This window comes from Oryctolagus cuniculus, chromosome 19, assembly GCF_051225735.1.
Source record: "Oryctolagus cuniculus isolate XC-2025 breed Fujian yellow rabbit chromosome 19, ASM5122573v1, whole genome shotgun sequence".
In the NCBI taxonomy this organism is placed as follows: Eukaryota; Metazoa; Chordata; class Mammalia; order Lagomorpha; family Leporidae; genus Oryctolagus; species Oryctolagus cuniculus.
The window spans coordinates 33,264,330-33,282,985 of NC_142885.1; the positions used below are offsets into that span (position 1 = coordinate 33,264,330).

The 18,656-nt window shown below is 44.3% G+C and overlaps 1 long non-coding RNA gene across 1 annotated transcript in view; it reads left to right on the forward strand.

The window, feature by feature from the left end:
- Positions 1 to 18,656, forward strand: part of LOC149120475 (uncharacterized) — a 72,737-nt gene that overhangs the window by 4,291 nt on the left and 49,790 nt on the right. Inside the window, exons 3-6 of the long non-coding RNA XR_016226054.1 lie at positions 3,400 to 3,605; positions 7,000 to 7,169; positions 7,275 to 7,426; positions 10,349 to 10,442. This is a non-coding gene — a long non-coding RNA (uncharacterized LOC149120475). The remainder of the gene's footprint in view (positions 1 to 3,399; positions 3,606 to 6,999; positions 7,170 to 7,274; positions 7,427 to 10,348; positions 10,443 to 18,656) is intronic.

The following is an 18,656-nucleotide window of genomic DNA, read 5'->3' on the forward strand; positions in this document are numbered from 1 at the left end:
TATGGAAACAGTCTTAAAGACATCACAAACTAGTTGACTTAATACACATATGTAGAACACTGAAATCAATAACAGATCACACATGTTTTGAAAGCACTCAGAAAATATATATGGATGTAATTCTTTAGGTCATAAAGGAAGTTTTAATAAATTTATAAGGATTTACTTAGTGCTTCAAGGAATATATGAGAGCTATAATTGAATGACAAAGATTTCTGGAAAATTTTCCATTGTTAACACAATAAACAACATTCTAAATAACCTGTGAATCAAAGAATAATGACTAAAGGACAACTTTTTATGTTTTCTCCTACCAGCAACCCCAGGCTCTTGGGGAAGCTGTTTTTCCCTCAGGCGTGGGATGACATCCTCAGTTAGCTAAGAGATAGGGCATGTGGCTGCCTGTGTCATTGTTTCTCAGGCTAGTCAGGAGATGGCCACACAGTGATCATGTGTGTCAGGACAAAGAGGAAGTGTTTGTTGACACAAAGAATGGAACACTGTATCCACATGGGTGTGGGTATAGTCCCAGGCAAGCTACATTTCTTGTCTTCATGAGAGTTTTTATCTGATGGTCAAAGTAGTACCCAAAGCAAGATTTGGGGAATTAAGATCATAATCTTGTTAAATTCTGAAATGTTCCATGTGTCATCTTTCTCATCTAACAGACTGGTGTTGTCATTTGGATTTAAATTTCATGATGGCAGAGAAGAAAAAGATGCTAGAGACCAGTTAGGACAATAATTTTTCAAAGATTTTTCTTTTTTGTACAGAAGAGGACTAGGAGTGTTTATGTGTCATCATCATAGTCCCTAGGGCATTAAACAGTGATTATAACTTTTTTTCCTATTCAGGTAAATATTAGAATACAAGTGACTGATGACAGTAACTCTGGTCTGAAATATTTTTAAGTAGCTAATTCAGAAAATTCAACTCAAATTTATAAAAATAACATGAATTTTAATACATTATTTTAAGTAGTCTTACAACATCAAAAGTGCAATTTTCTTTTCTGTGCTGTATTATAGATGGTGAATTTGAGCCCAAACACACAGGGTTAGTTTTTCACCAATTAATATCAAAGACAGGATAAGAGAAAACATTTTCTTTCTTCTAGAATTATATGTGTTGGGTCCACTACACCAGTCCTCTTTCTTTCTAGGTTCTGTATCGATAATAATGATCATGACAATAATAAGATGTTGTTGATGAGGATGAGGATGAACTCCAGGGACCTTACTCATTATATCTTTGTAGGCCAGTACTTGTTATACTGTGGACACTTAATAATGTTTACTGAATGAATATACAATAACTCCTCATAGAGCTATGATTTTGACCTAGGTGAATACAGGATCTGGGACCTCGATCCAGGTCTCCCACATGGGTATCAGTTGCCAGGTACTTGAGCCATCACCTGCTGCCTCCAAAGGTCTGCATTGACAGGAAGCTGGAATTGGGAGCTCGGGCTGGGAATTGAACCCAAGCATTCTGATATGGGATGTGGGTGTCCCAAGCCATGTTGCAACCAATTCACCAAATAGCAGCCCTCTATATTAGCTTTCTTAAAAAAATTTATTTATTTATTTATTTATTTTTTGAAAGTCAGAGGTACACAAAGAGAAAAGGACAGGCAGAGAGAGAAAGAGAGAGAGAGAGAGAGGGCTCCTATCTGCTGGGTCAATCCCCAGTTGGCTACAATGGCTGGAGCTGCACTGATCTGACCCAGACCATCTTTGGCTGGAATTTTGCTGTGAAGTCCTCTGTGTAATGTGGTCAGTGACATCACCAAAGGTTGTGCAGCCAGCAGCACAACCTTAGTTTATGTTTGCCTTAGTTTATGTTGCCTTGGGGATTTAGGAGCCTAGTGTGCCAGGCAGGTCGGGTTTTGTGGCTATGACACAGTTACTGTAGCTCAGTTAACAGAAGCACCCTGCAGAATCGGAAAGCACCTTCAGATTCAGACTCCTGGTGCCCTGCTTGTCCACCATTCATTTCATGTGATGCTGATGTTACTGGAGGGGTGGGGAGGGGTCACAGCCCCCCAGCTGAGCATGGACTTGGCACTTAGCTTTTCAGACGAGGTGCTTCCCTGGAGTTTATTGTCACAAACACAGCACTGACCTGCGGTATCAAGTGATCACGTGTGGGAACAGGAGCAGGAGGAGGAAGGAGCCAGCACTGGTCAGGGCAGCTTATTCTCGGTGTGTGTGAGCAGTGCCAATAAGCTGTCAAAAAAATTATGGTTTAAAACAAACAGCCAGCTGGCACCATGGCTCACTAGGCTAATCCTCTGCCTGCAGTGCTGGCACACAGGGTTCTAGTCCTGATTGGGGTGCTGGTTCTGTCCCGGTTGCTCCTCTTCCAGTCCAGCTCCCTGTTGTATCCCGGTAACGTAGTGAAGGATGGCCCAAGTCCTTGGGCCCTGCACCCATATGGGAGACCAGGAGGAAACACCTGGCTCCTAGCTTCAGATCGGCGCAGCGCACCAGCCACAGCACGCCAGCTGTAGTGGCCACTTGGGGGTGAACCAAGGGAAAAGGAAGACCTCTCTCTCTGTCTCTCTCTCTCACTGTCTAAATCTGCCTGTCAAAATAAAAATACAGCCCACAGCCTTCAATTCACTTTCACCAAGACGCTCAAGCAGCTCAGAGGGAGCACAATTGATTCTGTTTTGACAGGTCCTGATGTACGCTAAGCACTGCCTTATTTATTTTTCATGATGTTCTTAGGAAGAAGGTGGTATTGTGTACATTTTACAGCTGGGAAAACGAAGCTGTCAGTGATGAAGCGTGTGCCTAGAGTATTTCAGTTACAATGAAGGTACTTCAATGAATTCCTAGAAAATAGAATTCAAAGATAACTTGATTTTGTTGCAAAAATGTTTGAATTCCACAACGTAGGTTTTTTTTAATAATAGACGTTTTCATGAAGTTTTTTCAAGACCTCTCATGTAGGTATCCATGTCAAAATTTTTTATACCAAAACCAATTTTTTCAGAGCAGGCATTTGGTGCAACAGTTAGGTCACTTCCTGGGACACCCGCATCCTTTTTGGAGGGCTGGACATAGACCTTGCTGATTTTTTCAGAAGTCTACGCTTTTTCCGTCACATCCGTGACAATGAGCTCTGGCAGGACATCATGCTTTGGTGCCACTCCCAGACATGCATGTGCAGTTCCTCTGTGGAGGAGCTGGGGGGAACTGCAACTTGATACTCTGTTTTCTCATTAGCCCAGTTTGTCTTAACCTGTGAGCAAGAGCACATGTTTAGGAAAGTAAGAGGACAGCTCTTACGGCAGATGGATTTCTGCTCCCACGCCTTCCGTGGGAAGGACTTGCCCTGCCAGAAGTCAGAGGCACAAGGCAGCACTGGTGTATCTCTGTGTTTGTGTTGCAGGTGGGCAAGTGGGAGAACCAGACCCTGAGCCCAAGGCCCACGGTGTGGCCCTGGTACAAGTCCTTCTCTGACTGTGAGCTGGATCACAACCACCTGAGCATCGTCACCCTGGAGGAGGCCCCCTTCGTCATCGTGGAAGACATCAACCCGCTGACTGAGGCCTGTGTGCGGAACACGGTGCCGTGTCGGAAGTTCATCAAAATCAAGTGAGTGCCAGGGAGGCTGTGGTCTGGACATGCCCACGCCTGTCACATAATGCAAGTCACTGATCACAACAGCATCTGTACTACAAAACATAACACAGAACACTCTGTTGTGATAGCTGTAGTGTTAGCAATGGGCTTATGTTTATGATTGCCTGGAGATGCACTAAGTTTACATGCATTAAATTCTCACAGCCATATGAGGTGAGGGCGTTTGCCATTTACAGTTGATACAGTTGAGTTATGGGCAGGTTGCAGAACACGGCTGAAGCCATCCAGAGGTATGGCTGACTCCAGCTGTGTTCTTACCCATGGTGCTCAGTCATCCCCCAGCATCCTAAAAAGTCTCTCCTTAAAGTCTCCTTAAAGGATTTCTTTTTTTTTTGACAGGCAGAGTGGACAGTGAGAGAGAGAGAGAGAGAGAGAGAGAAAGGTCTTCCTTTGCCGTTGGTTCACCCTCCAATGGCCGCCGCAGCCGGCGCTCTGCAGCCGGTGCACCATTCTGATCCGAAGGCAGGAGCCAGGTGCTTATCCTGGTTTTAAACATTTTTCTGTCCGTTCCCTCCCTGGCACGTCCCCCCTCCTCTGTATTTCCCAGACTTGGGGTGGACACAGCTTGGGAATGATTTCCTGATGCTGTAGAGGTGGAGTTTGAACCACTGACAGCATGCCAGTGTTGCATCCCTGCTGGAGAGTCACGGGTTGGTGGAGGATGGAGGGGACTGTGCAGGGAAGTCATGGGCTGGAGGAGGATGGAGGGGACATTGCAGGTTTGTTACCAAGGGCCGTTCTGATTTCAGTGGGTGTTGGGAGCCAAGCTTGACCGCGTGAAGAAAGCAAGGAGCATAACATCTGTGGGACAACACCCTGTGTGCTTCATTATGGCCCATGAGTGTAGTCTCTTTTTCATAGTCGATAGCAGGAGTTTACAGTCTTTGAAAATCAGAAGGCCTAGAGCTGAAAACAAGCATATGTCCACATCCCAGTTTGCTTGACTATGAAGTACATGAGCCAAAAATCAATGACTCCCTATGAAAGAATTGATACTTTTACTGAACACTGTGAACAGCGTCTCAGGTACAAGCTCAAATTTTGTTGTTGTTGTTCCTGTACGGAGGGGGCAGCTTGTGACTTTGCCTTTTCTGCTTGAGAACATGAGAAGTTTACTATGTATAGAGGGGAATTAAAGCCTTTGACTTCCGTGGGAGCAATACAAAATTAGAATCCATGAATCCCAACATTAACGTAGGTTAAAGCAATTGAATTTCCTAAATGTAGCATTTTGAGCCAGGCTAATTGGTTGCAAAAAGAATTCCTGTTGGACAACATGACTGTATTTACTTGGTACTGATTTTTCCAGGGAAAAACCTGCCCTTTCTAGCCTCTGGGAGATTCTGGGGTCTTGGAGGCCCATATTAGTCTCCAAAACCAGTTTAGGTATTGAATCCAGTGGTTATCACATGGAATATATACAAGGGTGGTACCCCAGATCTGGGGTCATCACCCTGGAGGCTAGAGCTCAAAGTCTACATGGTGATCATGGCTGTAGAAGCAGAGTGGTTGAGGCAAACTCAAGGGCAGCATGACTGTGGTGGTGAGGAAGGTAGGTGGTTGGTGATTCTGGAATAAAGGAGAGCTCCAGGGAAAAGGTGGCATTTTCAACCTACTTCTGCTACTCAGTTATATTTTCAAGTCTGTCCACATTCATGGATGTAGCTATAAATAAACCTCTCTGACTCGATTATGTGTGTGTAACAAATTATATATGATATATGTAGTCCATATTAACTGGAGAATTTGATGGAAAAATCCTAATATGAAAAGGCAAAAATCATTTTCTACCATTAAAAATAGCTGTGCTTCTCATTATTTTTTCCTCCAGTAATTTCGTAAACTCATTAGTTTTTACATAGCTGTGATTATTATTTATAGTATTATATAACCTCTTTTCTAAACTAAGAGATAGAAATGTACTTTCCTACTATGAAGTTGAGTGTCTTCAAACATTATTTTAGTGCTTAGACGATAGTCCCATGTGTGATTGTGCTCAAAATGTAAGGTTACAGATGGAGCACCTACATTGTAGCATGTGTGATTCAAGTAGAAGGTAGAGCTTCTGGAATGTTCCAGTGTAAGCAAGTTTGTTCACTGAAGAGGCTGTGGTCTTCCTGCCTGCATTGTCTAAGACTTTCTGCTGTCAGTGGGGAAGACCATCATTTCCTTCCTTACCAAGATGTTTCTGATTCGTGTGGGTGTTCTTTTCTAGGAGCTGGTTGGGAGAGTATAGCAGGGTGCCTGGTAGAAAACAGTGAGGTTGACCCTGGCAGCTCAGAAGATAGACTTTCCACTGGCCATATGGTCTCTGTTTTAATGGCAATTTTTCCCCCAGTCCTGGATATTACTCTTGAAAAGTTTGACCTTTTGTGCATCAAGCCATGTTGTTAGGAAGAAAAAATAGTACGAATGAGCCTTCACGGATAGTCGGGCCTAGTGTGAGAAGTTAATTCTGTGGACTCAGGCATGGGGTAGAACCCCATGATTGTAGGAGTTATCTAGGCACTTCCAGTTCTTCCCTTTGGTTTCAGGCCTCCGTACTTAGAGGATGAAGCAAAACCTTACTTTACTTGAGAATTTCACACCTTCTTCTCTTCCATTTTCCAATAAATTTTTATGACTCAACTTAGATCAGATTGCTAGACTCTGGTTTAATGAAGTTGTATGTGGGGGCCGGTGCCGTGGCTCACTTTGTTAATCCTTCCCCTGCAGCAGCGGCATCTCATATGGGTGCCATTTCTAGTCCCGGTTGCTCCTCTTCCAGTCCAGCTCTCTGCTGTGGCCTGGGAGGCAGTGGAGGATGGCCCAAGTGCTTGGGCCCTGCACCTACATGGGAGACCAGGAGGAAGCACCTGGCTCCTGGCTTCGGATCTGCATAGCTCCAGCCATAGTGGCCATTGCGGGGTGAACCAACAGAAGGAAGACCTTTCTGTCTGTCTCTCTCTCACTGCCTACCTCAATCTGTCAAATAAAAAAAAAGAAGTTGAATGTGTTAGAAATGTTTAAAAATAAGAGTTAGTAACTTTTGCCTGTTGAGTAGAGGTACAAATGCTACCTAATTTGGAGAAACATCATGGAGCTCAATCCAGCAAATGGTATAAAGCATTTAGCGCAGTGCCTAACTGCAGTGTAGTAACTTCTCAGTAAACATTAGCTATTGTGCTAGTAACCGCTATAATTAAAGACACTTGCTCCTCTGGCCGCCATAAGCTCAGTGTGTGTCCATGGAAAAGTTACTTCCCTTCTTGATTTTCAACTTCGCAAAGCTAGTAGAAGAGTATAGCTAATGACTAGACAAGTCTTCCAGTACTAACAGCCCATGTTCTTGGGATTTTCTTTGCAGCGATTCAGCTAACAAGGGGATGAACTTTAAGAAATGCTGCAAGGGGTTCTGCATTGGTATCCTGAAGAAGCTCTCCTGGATGGTCAAGTTTACCTATGACTTCTACCTGGTGACCAAAGGGAAGCATGACAAAAATGTCAACAATATGTGGATTGGAGTGATTGGGGGAAGTAAGTCACCTTTCCACCCTGGCCTCCCATTCTAACGGGGGCCTGTGGTCAGAAGTGTTGGGAAGAACATGTAAAGGTGCCATTCTTCTTATGCCTTACCTCCAGGTGGTTACCACAAAGCGGTCCTGGCAGTGGGCTCGACAACATCAATGAGGAGCATTCTGAAGTGGTGGAATTCTCCGTGCCCTTTGTGAAGACAGGGATCAGTGTCATGGTTTCAAGAAGCAACAGCACTGTCTCGCCTGCTGCTTTTCTAGGTAGGTGAGCATCATAGGGAATCCTGCTTCGCTATAAGAAAGTATAGTTTGCTGAAAGCATGGGACTGGACCAGACCTGTTTAGCATGATTTGCCCACATCAGCATGTTCCAGAGCATGTTGCATTTATATTATCCCAACTCACACTCCCCCACCACCACTCCAGTTCACAGCTCTCATTAATCCTGTTACAAATCTCTGCTGAAAACTACTCTCATATATTCAGATACCAGTCTTCACTCTAGAATGCAAATTAATAAATATATGGCTTAGAGCCTTGAAAATATTTAAGAACTTAAACCTGGCTGTCCACAGTTAATTTAAATCAGTGCATAAAGCTTTATTCAACATCCATATACACATCTTGCATCCCATGCTGTGGGGTAAATGCCAGTCATTTATTTATTAGATGCCAGAGGGAAAATAATGATGACTGCACTGTTATTTATACCACTACTCTGGTAATCAAAATGGTAGTCTGAAGAATGTACACTGGTTTAAAATTAATGGAATCACGTTTTAAATATGGCTGTTCTTTAAGCCAAATAGTTTGCAAAGCAGGAAGATCTCTTGACTCTGTTTTAACGTAAGTTTGTTTTCACATTAAAATATTCCCTTTTTGGATTTGTATATTTTCTCTTCCTTTAAACTTTTCTTCAGCTCTGTATGTACATGTGTTGGATACCCCGGCTAGATTAGTGAGAACTCCATGGAAGGTAGCCCAGCCCAGTTCATTTTTCTCTCTCACAAGGAAAGTGTTGTGTTGACTTTTCTTTCACATGCATTATTTCCATTAGTGGATGTCTTGTTGACAATCAGGCACTTCAGAGCATTAACTCCCTCTTGGTACTGCTATATGCATGCATTCACCTCAAAGTTGTGAAGACTGGAACACACCTTAGAGGAAAGCAAGTAAGAGAGAGAAGGAAGTTCTACGAAGCTTAGTCAAAGAGTTGCAGAGAGAGTTAGAAACAAAGAGAAAAAGAAAGGCAAAGAAAGAGAGAGGTCTTCTATTTGCTAGTTAACTCCCCGATGGCTGCGATGACCAAACTGAGCCAATACAAAGTCAGGATCCAGGACCTTCTTCCTGGTCTCTCATGTGGTTTCAGTGGTCCAATGACTTGGGGCATCCTCTGCCACATTCCCAGGCACATTAGGAGGGAGCTGCATGGGAAGAGGAGCAGTCAGGACTCGAATTGGCACCCATATGGGATGCGGCACTGCATGTCGTGTCTTTAACCTGCTAGAACACAGCACTGTCCCTGACAGTATGGTTTTATTCTTTCATGATTTTGATCTATTTATGTTTATTGATTTGCAAATGTGGAACCACCATGGCATTTCTGGGATAAATTCCAATTGAAGGTAATATATGAGCTTTACCATGTGGTTTTGGAGTTTTTTTTATTTTGGCTAGAATTTTATTGAGAATGTTTTCATCTATTTCATTAAGGATATAGGGTGGCAATTTTCTATGCATTTCATGTCTTTTGTAGTTCCTGGCGTCAAAGGAATGCTGGCCTCATAAAAAGTGTTTGCCAAAATTCAGTGTTATTCAGTATTTTGAAGCAGTTTGAGAAGTGTTGAAGTGCCTTTTGAAATGTTTTACTGAATTCAGTCGTAATGCAGGCAGTTTTCATTGCTGGAGTTTTAGTGCCTGGAGTTTGCTGGAAAATTTTTAATTACTGCTTCAATCTCATTGGCTTTAAAGGGTCTTTTTCAGATGTCTGTGTCTTCTGGGTTTAATCTTAGTAGTTTATATGTATTTGTTATTGAGGAATTTCTCCATTTCTTCCTGTTTTTTCCAATTTTTTAGCATATGATATTGAATAGTAATTTCTTTTGAAGCCTTGTATTTCAGTGATGTTGGTTATTATGTCTGCTTTTCATCTGTAATTTCACTTACTGTAGAGTTTTTCTCTTTTGTTATGTTAGTCTGGTTAGAGGATTATCTATTTTTTTTAAATTTTATGTCAAGTGTACAAATTTCTTGCATTTCTTCTATACAGAGTCAACACATACTGATACATCTTCCCATGCTACAATCCCTCCATCCCGCTCTCACACCCTTCTGCTCATTCCCTCTTTTGTTACCACTCTTAATTCTTAATAATTATCTATTTTCTGTTAACTATATACTCATATGTTTAACCACACAATAAGTAGAGAACAGTATGAAGAAAAAAAAAAACACTGTAGAAAATCATCTATCACAGAATGTCAGTTTCCCTCGTACCCATTACCCTTTAGGTCTGTATTAGTTACCACAAATCAGGGTACATATGGTATTTGTCCTTTCAAAATGACTTATTTCGGACGGCGCCGCGGCTCACTAGGCTAATCCTCTACCTTTCGGCGCCGGCACACCGGGTTCTAGTCGGAAATTATTAGGCTCGGTTCTCTTCTTCGGCTCCTTCCAGAAGAGTATGCCTCTTACTGAGTTCCTGTTCAAGAAGAACAGAAACACTCTTTCTGCATTGAGTTTGGCATGTTGGCCTTTCTGTCATGGTGTGGGCGTGTGCATGCAAGGGGGTTAAGGGGATAGTAGGAGGAGGAAGAGTGTCAAGGGAGAAGCGGGAGCAGAGAGGAATGGGAGAGAATGAAAAGGTGGTATGAATGTGGGGAGGCGTGAAACGAAGCTAAGAAAGGCGTGTTGCAGAAAGGAAAGGGAGGGGGAGTGTGACAGGAGTCCTAGAGGGTGTGGTGGGTGGTTGGGAGAGGAAGAACTTTTCCCACGGTTCCAGTACTGTTTTGGGGGTTTCCTGTGCCTGGCCAGATGTAGCCTTGGCCACATCCATGAGAAGAGGCCTTGACTCACGTCCTCTCTGCTGCGGGTTGTGCGGCAGTGTAAGGTATGTGTGCAGGGGCATGGGGGCACGGGGCGCTCGAATTAACTGGCATGTAATCCAGTGAATTTTCACAGACTGCACACACGGAGGAGAAAGCAGAAGCTTAGAGAAACACCAAGAATCCCTCTGTGTTCTGTTCCAGCCTGTCCAAGGTTGTGACACCTCATAGTAAGTACTAGATATTTTTTACTTTTAAAGATTGGTTTGCAAGGCAGAGTTATAGATGAGGCAGTGCAGGAGAGATCTTCAATGTATGGGTCCCTACCCCAGGTGGCTACAGTGTTCTGGGGGTGGGCCAGGACAGACCAGAATCCAGGTACTTTATCCAGTACTCCAGTGTGGGTTCGGATGCCTAAGCCCTTGGGCTGCTTCCTCTGCTTTCCTCAGGGGTATGAGCAGAAAGCTGGATCACAAGTGGGAACAGCCTAGGTATTTGGGGCAGTGGGTTGGCTGAGCCATGGCATAGTGAATGAAGCCGCTGCCTGCAGTAGCAACATCCCATATGGGTGTTGGTTCAAGTCTCAGGAGTTCCACTTCCGTTCCAGCTCTGCTGTGGCCTGGCCAAGTAGTAGAAGAGGGCCCAAGTCCTTGGGCTGCTGCACCTGTGTGGGAGTCCTGGAGGAAGCTACTGGCTCTTGGCTTCAAATCTGCTTAGCTCCGACTGTTGCGTCCATCTCTTATTTTTATCCTTTTATCCCAAGAGCAGTATCTTTCGTGTGTTTCACAATATATACTAAGCTTAATAAAATGAAAAGGTTTGAAGATTTTCCTGCAAGTCGCTTTTGCTGCAGCCTCTCCATTTGGCAGAGCACCAAACATGGCTCTGTATTTCCGAGTTTCAACTTGGCAAGAAACAAGTTGCGAGCTTTAGGACTGAAGAAACAAATTGTGCATGGAACACTCTTTACTTTGTACTGTGAAGTTTATGGGTCAGTTTCTCTGGGATTGTGCTAATAAAGGGAAAACTCAAAGTTAAGTAACTCCCATGAAAGCCGAGGATGTTGATCCTAAAGGCTGAAGTTAGGGGATTACTCAGACTTTGAATTTCAGCTTCTTATTGTGTATCAAGTGATCCAGTGCTTGTCGTTGAAGAAGAATGTGTGAAATTCTTTGACATTAAGGTTGGCTCTGCCTCATAGCAGTGACTCTTACCATTTAGTGTACTTACCAGTCAACTGGGAAGCTTGTTAGAGTGCCGATTCTGGGCCCCACTGCAGAGTCTGTGAAAGGGACAGGAATAAGCATAGCCACTGGGCTCCACACCATACAGGTACAGCTATGGCTTTAAAGCTGTTTCACTGACCTCATATGTGAGATTGTTAAATTAACAGGAGTCACTGTGTTCTAACTCCCTATGCAGGATCTCTGTCCTCAATGAGTTGCATTATGAGAGTTGACTGTAAAACTAGTTCTCAAACTGTATGTGTGTGTATGTGTGTCTGAGCACGTGTGTGTGCAACTTGCTGAAATCTTTACTTAATATAGAATTTGTCTTCTGTGTATAATGTTAATTGAAAATAAATTTTAATGGAGAATGGGACTGGGAAGGGGAGAGGGAGGAAGAAGTGGTGTGGGAGTATAGGTGGGAGGATGGGTATGGCGGGAAAATTCACTGTATTCCTAAGGTTTTATTTATAAAATTTATATTAAAAATAAATAAATAGAAAGGAAGAAAAAAAGCTTATTTTCAGCAGTGGGTCTCTTGACATTTGGGTAATTCATAGCCATGGGGAGTTGTTTTATGCATTAAAGACTTTAGCATCCTCTCTAGTGTTTACACACTAAGTGTTGGTTGTACCTCACCCCCAAGTTGTGGCAGGTAAATTCTCCAGCCTCTGCTTGGTAGGACCCATTCCTGTAGATTCTGGCTGGCTGGTAGACAAGTATCATGCACTGAGTTTTGAGTTGGTAAATGGTAAGGTCAGTTTTAGAGTTTGTTGAGTTGAATTGGTTGGTGGGGTACAATGAATGTCCAGTTATTTTGATATGGGAATGATTAGGGCTAGATATAGGATTTGGGAGCCATCATCATCTCTAGTTTAACTCTAAAAATGGCTAAAATATCCAAGAAAATGATAAACAGAGAGGAACAGTGGCAGTAACACAGAACCCGGGAGGAGTGCTAATGGTGTGGGAGGTGAGTGAAGGAAGAGGCTTCCGTAAGAAGTCATCAGGGATGTAGGAGAAGGGCAAGAAGCAGAGATGTTTTGGAAAGTGATGGAAGCGAGTATGGCCAGGATAAGGAAGGTGACACTCAGCCAGAGAAATGCTTCAGAACTACAAAGTGCCATCAATATGAAAGAAGGGAAAGGAAGAACACCTACCAGTAAAAGAGCATGGGAAGCTCAAAGCATATATTAGAACTAATCTTTGGCAAATGGCAGGGCAAAGTCATTATGTATCAATAGTCACATTAAACGTGAATGGACTTAACTCTTCAGTTAAAAGACGCCGATTGGCTGACTGGCTCAAAGAACACAACCCAACTATTTGTTGCCTACAAGAAACACATCTCTCTAACAAAGAGGCATGCAGACTGAAAGTGAAAGGTAGGAAAAAGATATTCCATGCCAACAGAAACAAACAAACAAAAAAAAAACAGGTGTGTGTTTCTGAGTGTAGCACATCTTTAAGTATCTTTTGCAGGGCCGGACAAGTGGCCACAAAGCCTTTCAATTTCTGTTTGCTATGAAAGGTCTTTATTTCACCTTCATTCACAAATGAGAGCTTGGCAGGTGTCGCTCCCCCTCTTCGTGGAGGAACGACACAGGACCCTGCGCTGTTCTTTTGTCTGCTCGGCCCTCCCCGGGTTTGCTGCTGGTTCTTCCCGGGTTGGCTACTATCCCTTCCACCTCCGTGGAAGGGCAGTTCCCCCTGGCCGCATTCCCCACTTCCGCAGGGGAGCGGCACACCGCCGGCCGGCTCTCTCGGGGGCTGCACGGGTGTTCCTTCAGCTAGATGTTCCCCTTAGATGTTCCTGGTGCATGCCGTCTCTCTCCTCCTTTATAGTCCTCCTCCGCCAATCCCAACTCGGCTGCCCACACGCCGAGTACGCTGCTCTCCTCCAATCAGGAGCAAGTCCTACAGTTAATTGGTTGAACTGGAGGCAGCTGTGCGGAAGCTGTTTACTTCTCTCCCAGCGCCATATTGTGGGAGAGCAGATGCATAGAATAAGTCTTAATTCCAGTAACAGTCTAGTCCGAGCTGCTCCCCACAGATCCCCCTTTCTTTTTATTTTTTTTGGCGTTGATACGCGCCTGTCTTCGGTGTCCCGCAGCACACACTCTGCTCTACTTGCTAGAGTTGCCACAGGCTCTTACAAGTCCTATCCATCAGGCAAACCGAATCCGGGTCCTCTCTTCGCCATGTTGTGAGGAGGTTTTTAGGCGCTGATGCGTGCCTGTGTTCGGTGCCCTGCAGCGCATACTCTGCTCTGCTAGAACTGCCTGCAGGTGTTTACAAAACCTATCAGGCAAACCGAATCCAAGCCTTCTCATTGCCTTATTGTGGGGGAGACTTATTAGTGTTGGTTCGTGCCTATCTTCGGTGACCTGCAGCTCATACTCTGGTCGAGCTTTGCTGGCGCTTACCGCCTTAAATCAGGCAGACCGAATCCAAGCTTAATATTGTTGTATTGTGGGGAAGCCTTACTGATGTTAATTCGTGCCTGTCTTCGGTGACCTGCGGCGCATAAGCTGCTAGCTGCCCGCAGGTGCTCATCGCCTCATTTGATTAGGCAGACCGAATCCAAGCTCTCACATTGCAGTGTTGTAGGGAGGCCTTTTTATTTCTCTATTTCTCTATCTCCGGGCATTCCTATTTCTCCCATTTTACTTCTATCTTCCAGCATTCCTATTTTTCTCACTTTACTTCTAAACTTCTGTTTCTCTTATCCCTGCGGCTTTCCGGCACCTCGCCCCGCCGGCGGGTTCCCGGCTCTGCGCCGCTTCAGCCCACGCGCCTCTCTCATCTGCGCAGCTTCCCGGCTTTGCGCGGCTCCGCGGTCTCCACGCTTAACCCTTTCGCGTCTGAACCACGGCCTACGCCAGCCCCGTTTCCTATCTATTCACGCCCCGTGCTCTCTCTGCACGCGGCGGCTTCCGCGAGTAACACAGCGTAGCTTACGTGTCCGCCACTAGCATTCAATCTAAGTTCCCCGGGCTAGCCTGGCGAATTCAACCCAGCGTACGTCTCCGCCCCACGGTTTGGCTTCCCGTCCTTTGCTCCCCGGGCTAATCAGACGGATCCCAATCTGGCTTGCGTCTCAGCTTCTGGTTTCAACTTTTCGCCCCCTATTCCCGGGCTAACTTGAGAATCCCAAAGTGGCTTTCGTTTCCGCCTCGGCCTGCCCCCCGCGGCTTCAATTTCCCTAACATTTTTCTCTACCCGGTATGTTTCCCCAAGCTTTCTTCCAACAATACTCCTCCCTCATTTCTTCTGGCCTCTCCCCACAGTCTGCATCCGAGTCTGTTTGTTCTAGCTTTCACTTTCGCTTTCGACCTTAGAGATTCCTCCCAGCTTCCCCCGTAGTCCGTATCTGAGTCTATGCCTAGGCTTTCAATAGCTTCTTCCGGCACCCTTTTCGTCCGGCTTTTCCCTAGGCTGTTTGCTAGTCTCTCTCTCCGGTAATTTCCCTAGGCTGTTTGCTAGTTTCTCTCTCCGATATTTTCCCAGTTCTTCCCGTTTCTTCCCTCCTAAGTTTGCTATCTGTCCTAGGTTTCCTATCCAAGCTAGGTTTCCTATCCGAGTCACGGCACCATTATGTCGCTCCCCCTCTTCGTGGAGGAACGACACAGGACCCTGCGCTGTTCTTTTGTCTGCTCGGCCCTCCCCGGGTTTGCTGCTGGTTCTTCCCGGGTTGGCTACTATCCCTTCCACCTCCGTGGAAGGGCAGTTCCCCCTGGCCGCATTCCCCACTTCCGCAGGGGAGCGGCACACCGCCGGCCGGCTCTCTCGGGGGCTGCACGGGTGTTCCTTCAGCTAGATGTTCCCCTTAGATGTTCCTGGTGCATGCCGTCTCTCTCCTCCTTTATAGTCCTCCTCCGCCAATCCCAACTCGGCTGCCCACACGCCGAGTACGCTGCTCTCCTCCAATCAGGAGCAAGTCCTACAGTTAATTGGTTGAACTGGAGGCAGCTGTGCGGAAGCTGTTTACTTCTCTCCCAGCGCCATATTGTGGGAGAGCAGATGCATAGAATAAGTCTTAATTCCAGTAACAGTCTAGTCCGAGCTGCTCCCCACAGGCAGGATATAATATTCTGGGCTGGCAATTTTTCTCTCTTAGCACCTGTGCTATGTCTCGCCATTCCCTCCTAGCCTGTAGTGTTTCTGATGAGAAATGTGCTGTGAGTCTGATTGGACATCCTCTGAGAGTAATCTGACGTTTCTCTCTTGCACATTTTAGGATCTTTTCTTTATGTTTCACTGTGGTGAGTTTAATTACAACGTGTCGTGGTGAGGATCTCTTTTGGTCATGTTTACTGGGGGTTCTATGAGCTTCCTGTACTAGGATGTCTCTGTCCTTTTCCAAACCGGGAAGTTTTCTGCTAGTATCTCACTAAAAAAAAAGGCCTTCTAATCCTTTCTCTCTCTCCATGCCTTCTGGAACTCCTAGAACCCGAATGTTGGTTTTTTTAATAGTATCCTGTAGATTCCCAACAATATTTTTTAGATTTCTAATTTCCTCTTCTTTTCTTTGGTTTGACTGTATGTTTTCCTGTGCTCTATCTTCTAAGTCCGATATTCTCTCTTCTGCTTCACCCATTCTGTTTTTAAGGCTCTCTAATGTGTTTGTCATTTGATCTATTGAGCTCTTCATTTCATTTTGATTTCTCTTCACTATCACACTTTCTTGTTCTACTAGTTTCTGCGTTTCATTTTGATTCTTCCTTAAAATTTCATTTTCACGAGAGAGATTTTCAATCCTGTCCAATAAGGATTTCTGTAGTTCAAGGATTTGCTTTTGAAAACTTCTAAATGTTCTTATCATAAATTTTTTGAAATCCGTATCTTGCATTTCTTCTATCTCATCATCTTCATAATCTTGGTTTGGGGTGTTTCGTTTATTTGGAGGCGTCATAGTGTCATCCTTGATCTTGTTCCCTCGATTTCTGTGTTTATTGCTTGGCATGGTTAATTCTTTTTCCCTCACTGTGAGGTGTTTTTTTTTTATATACTATGTCTGTGTTAAGTGGACTGCCTGCTGTTGGAGGAGCCTTGGAGGCTTGAGATGGGTGTGGCCTGAGAGCTCAGCTTGGTTCTTCAGGGTTACAGGTGTGCAAAGTTTATGTGTGGTAAATATTTATTTATTTATTCATTTATTTTATTTTATTTTATTTTTTTATTCAGGAGGTAAGTAATACTGCAAGGCTGAGCAGAATGGATGGTATTTAGCTTCAGATCTCTGGCTTCTACCCATAGAGTCCTGCGGACTCCCCCTGGGTTGCCTAGGCTACTGAATTGTAGCCTTAACTCTCCCCTTTTATTATGTATATCCCAGCTCTTTGTCTCTTGCTTGCCTTTGCAAGATTGGCAGAGAGAGGAACTTGTCCATGCCAGTATGCCCTCACCTTTTTTTTTATTTTTATTTTTATTTTTATTTTTTTCCCTTCTCTCCTGTAGTCTGTTGAACTTTCCCGCTTCAAAGCCTGCTTCCCTCTAAAATTCTGTCTGCCGTTTCCCCGCCAATGTCTCCGGTTACTAAGCTCACCTCCGCTTCCAGCGCCGATGTGTGGACTCGGAGCCCTGGGCGTCCCTCCTTTCCCTGCTGGTCAATCCTTTTGCTTTTAAGATAATTAATTTTATACTTTATTCCTAACAGTGTATTCAAGAAACTTACAAATGGTATAGAGAGTCTCTCTCTCTCTCTCTCTGTATCTCAGGGATATCTAGGTTCCTTATAATGTACAGATCACATTCTTCAATATAGAAGAAACCTGATTTATTTATCCAATCCACGTAATGATTGCAGTTTCGTTTTGTGAGATTTTCCCCCTTAGAAGTGTTGATCTGCAGTGATAATGATCCAGCTTGACTATGCACATGTGATTCCTTCTAAGAAGTGGGGGTTTGGGGTCATAAGTCATGCATATTTTAAAATGTAAATATCTATGACCCAGTTTTGGTGCAGAATAACTGCCAATATCCATTCACACCCACAGGTTGTTAAATGCCCCAGTATCCCAAATCCTCAGCCACTTGTGACTGTTGGGGAAAAACTGCCCATACTGGTGCTTCTGGTCTCAGACTTAGTATTTCCTGCCTCCTTATACACTAAGTATTTTTATGGGCCATTGGACGTCTTGGCAACCATCACACTTAGAGCTGAATTATATTCCATCAAATGGACAGCTCCTAATTTATTTGACTGCTACCAACTTGGTGGATGTAGAGTCAATTTGATGTTTCTGAGAAGTCTCATTGTTCTTGTGGCCCAACACTGGCTCAGCTGTTGAGATTTAGAGTTATCACTGCAGACTCATTTGGCATATTTTTGTCTGATGCTCACTGATTCAATCCATACTTCATTCCTCGGATAACGAGCATTGTAGCACTGTGATTGAGGGACTGGGCTCTGGAGTTAGCCTGTCTGGTTTCAAATATGGTGTCTTCTGCTTTCTCTGTGCCTTGAATGATCAATTTAGCTTTCTGGGCCTGAGGTGTTCATTGTGAAATTATAACAGCCCCCACTCTCTCAGTGATCATTCCCCAACTTTGGCACACATCAGAATTTTGGGGAGAGCTTGTTACATCAGAGATTGGGCTCCGCATGTTGGCATGTCTCAAGTAGCAGCAGTACAAGCATTTGTGATTCTAGCATTTTCCTGGGTGATGCTGACCTTGCTTCCTGGGGATTTTGTTTTGAGAAGCTATTGTGAGTATTAATTGAGGTGACGCATGAACAATGCTGCTTAGCACCATGCTTGTGTTGCCCTCGGTAATTAGGTAATAACTTTTGAGCAATCCATGAAGTTTCTGGCCATCGTTAATGACAGTCAGCAGATCATGTGAGTTTATGGCAGGAGAGTACAGGGTCGCTCTAAAATATCAACCTCTAGCATAGAGGTCAAGTTCCTCTCTGTCCTGGGGCTTGAGGGGTGTGTGTGTGTGTGTGTGTGTGTATGTGTGTGTGTGTGTGTGTTAGACAGTATACTTCTCTCTGCACTGGGGCTGGAGAGATATGTGTGTGTGTGTGTGTGTGTGTGGTAGGCAGTATACTTCCTTACAATTAACACAGACCTGAGAAAGGAACTATTCAATTGGGAAGTCATGGTCCCATGACAACTTCCCTTCCTCTCTTCTTCACCTCAATAATCCTGTTTCTACATCACCCTTTTTAGCATTTTAAATAATTGTCCAAATGCCAGGAAAAACCTCAGGTAA